At 48.3% G+C, this 3,485-nt stretch overlaps 1 long non-coding RNA gene across 1 annotated transcript; it reads left to right on the top strand.

Annotated features, from left to right (window-relative positions):
• The first annotated feature begins 1,991 nt into the window (after positions 1 to 1,991).
• LOC144152908 (uncharacterized) lies at positions 1,992 to 2,561 on the top strand. The gene is made up of 2 exons (XR_013319249.1): positions 1,992 to 2,124; positions 2,196 to 2,561. It is a non-coding gene; the product is annotated as an uncharacterized LOC144152908 (long non-coding RNA).
• Positions 2,562 to 3,485: the final 924 nt, after the last annotated feature.

Genomic DNA, 3,485 nt, shown 5'->3' on the forward strand with positions numbered 1-3,485 from the left:
TCGCTAATCCCTCAGTGCGATATCGTGTGCTAAACCGTTTACTTCGAATTAAATTTGTCCACTCTTGCCCTCACATAAATTTTCAAGCGGCATATAGCCTTCTTTTTTCAGATAGAAGGGCGTTTTTCTAGCTGTTAAGCCTGACGCAGTAGCGTTGATCGTCGTCATAGCAACGGTCTCGCGAGATGTGTCGTGACATTCCGTTCTCTCCGCCCGCGCCCCGACTTTCTGCTTCCGAGCGTGCCGCGTCCCGTGCCGTCCACGCCGGTCGCATTTGTTGCAAAATGTCATCGTCCAAAGCTATGCGCCTGGAATTTAATGACAAATTCATTACGGCAGTGCAGAAGCGTCCTATCTTGTGGGAATGCGGACGGGCGGACTACAAGGACCACGTAAAAAAAGTGTGGCTTGGGAAGAAGTTGCTGCGGAAATAGGATGCGACCTTCAAGGTATGTTTACAGTTCCTATTCCTAGTACGCTTCAGCACGCAGGATGTACTTCCTGCAGCGCTTTCACTTACAGGGGAATGTATCCGGCGAAGTCCTCACTGTGTGTCATAGCTTGCCGTTGTCAAAATTGCAAAATAGTTGCAACTGCAATAACTGCCGCAACGTTGGCGCACCCTGCATATCCCGACGATAGAGCCCGCACGCGAGCGGGTAAATTCTCATTTCCGTAATCAGTGAATGGACAGCGAACACCTGCTATTGCGCGACGGTGCAGTGATTAAATGCCGTAAATATTGCAACCCCTAATTTGCTGCGCTGTGTGTCTTGATTTTTTCCCGACCGGCAAAACCGCCTCCGCTCACTGACTAGGCAGTCACTGTTAATGGTTAATCACTACACTCTTTTTTGTTTTGGTTGGGGTTTCGCCCAGACGTATCGCTGGCTTTCGCTGGTGTGTCGTGCACACGTAGGCTATTAATACTGACTAATCAAGGACAGTAACTCTGGCTAGTCAGTGAGCGGAAAGGTTTTTTGCCGGTTGGGTAAAAATCGAGACAGACTAGCTGCTCCCACCGCAATTGCGATGCGGGCGTGACATGGGTCGCCGGGAGGTGGTGGGGAGATTTGGCGACGCTTACCGGACTCTTGCCCTACTCGGCATATATTACCCTGGAGCTACACAAACGAAATATTTTTTGACCACCCACACGGCTCGCCGTGCCTCGAAAAGCCAAGGAAACACGAGTGATGTGCAATTTCAGCGATTGTTATATCTGATGCCCCCCCTCCCCCCCCCCCCCCTCCAATTGCTGGTGTGCTAGAGATTTAAAGGTAACTATGGGGTAACAATTTTTATACCTACTTCCAGAAGCGAATCTACCGGGCCGATGGAAGAGCCTGCGGGACACCTTCACAAAAAAACTGCGGATGCAGAAAACCGGCGCCCCAAGTGGCTCAGGTGCGAAGGAAGGCAAGAAGGCAAAAGTCACCTGGCCGTACTTCACCATGCTGAAGTTCCTAAAAGACGAGACGGAAATTGACAGGTTTGATCCTTGTAGTGGTTGTTTGACTTGTTTATTTCAGGTCCGCATGCAATCAAAGCAGGTTTAATTAAGTGTCAAAAATGAGGTTGCACAAGTGGCTAGTTACAATACTATATCCAAGCAACTGGCACTTCATCTTGAACGTACGTGTGAGCTAGTTGCTTGCGTGAAACCGTATGGCAACTAATGCAAATAAGGACAGATGGCTCACATGCCATTACTGCTTTTTTTATCAATATGTAAGCCTCCTGCAGACTCTTACAAGTACACAGCCATCACAACGCTCAGTGAAAGGGCCAAAATAGTTATAAAACACATGAATACAGGAATAATAAAGGCAGGAAAAAAAACAGCATGACGAAATTACATGAATGCTCCATTACTGGATCAGTCTTCACCAGAACAAGTATACAGTAGTAAGCAATGTGGAAAAATATGAATAACGGACAGTGCGTGCGACACGAACAATACCCAAACTAGTCTTTTCTGTGCCATAAAACACAGATGTACACTCGATGTGCCTCTAACAAAACTGGTTGTAATTTTCAGCACCATATCAAATATTACCGACCCGGAGTGCACGGATGAATCCCCTCAAGCACTGTTGGCGGCCATCTATAGTGACACTGCAGGTAACAAGTTATTAATCATAAATGAAAGTACTGTGGATGTTTACACTATCTTCGCTGTTTCTTTTTTGCAGAAGAGCTGGAGGAAGAAGAGGTTGTCGTCCACGACGTTCCTGCCAGCAGCTATTTAGAGGAGAGCAGCCTCGACGACACTACACAGAGCAGTAGCCATGACACATCCCACACCACCGTTCCGGAACGTGCTACTCCGAGGAGGAAGAAAACAACGAAATCAAAAAACAGATGGGAGGAAGAACTGTCACAAGTTGACAAAGCCATTGCTGCCCAGAGCGACCAGGCCTCTCTGTACGGCCAGATGTTGGCAAGCAAATTGAGATCTTGTCCGAAAAGGATGAAGCAAGTCATGGAGTTGGACCTCCTTGATTTCTTTAAGAGGTATACGTTTGAAGAAGAACCTGAGTAAAATCTGTGCATGCCAGTGTCGTGCCTATGTTTTTTGAGGAGCCGGGAGGCAAGTGTGTGCCCACTGCCACGTCACGGCACCTTCATTCATGAAGTACTGTGCGAACATTTTTCGCGTCTCTGCAGCACCTGCACTGTAGTTCCTTGACGGTGTTGCTTCCAAGTCAAGCAACTGGCTCTTCTGGGTTTGATTCCTCCACTGGGCTGGAACAATGTTGCCGTAGTCATCCTCCATGTCGGCGTAGCCTGGTGGACTGTACGTCGCCTCACTTGCTGCACACAAAAAGTTATGGAGAACACAGCAGGCCAGCACAACAAAAGTTGCGTTCTTGGGGAGTAGGTTGATTGGCCCAAGCAGAACGCGCCATCTCGCTGCCAGTATGCCAAAAGCATTTTCAACGATGCGCCTGGAAAGTGTGCATTTGGTACAATAAGTATAACTGGAGCAATTGCTGTCAATGGTTTGAAAAGGTAAAACTACATGCAAAATTTTCGTTTTGCATGTTCGAAATTTCGCTGCTTCACGTCGGTATACCCTTGAAGGCCCGTCAGCGGTATCAAGTGATGCCTATTCCTAGGAACATGCATCCGGAGCGAAATGTCGGTAGAAGAAAGGCCAGGGGGGCTTGCCTACTGAGACTCATTCGCAATAAGAATCAGAGGGTTAGCTTCGTCGACGCTTCTTTTAACGAAGAGAGGAAGGCGTTTACCGTAGTTGTCGTGGATAATGAGGGCGCGGTCGTCAACGCTGCTTCTGTTCGGACTGATAGACCGGAGGACGCCGAGCAGGCGGCTATTGCGCTCGCCCTGGTTGACAGGAGCAGGCCTTTTGTGTATAGTGACTCAAAGTCAGCCGTTAGGGCTTTCGAGAAGGGCTCGGTGGCTAAGGTTGCTTTCAGAATTATGAAGACCTGTGAGATCTCTCAGCACTACTTATGTTC

This window comes from Haemaphysalis longicornis, unplaced genomic scaffold (assembly GCF_048455015.1).
Source record: "Haemaphysalis longicornis isolate Haplotype H1 unplaced genomic scaffold, Haemaphysalis longicornis Haplotype H1 scaffold_9, whole genome shotgun sequence".
In the NCBI taxonomy this organism is placed as follows: Eukaryota; Metazoa; Arthropoda; class Arachnida; order Ixodida; family Ixodidae; genus Haemaphysalis; species Haemaphysalis longicornis.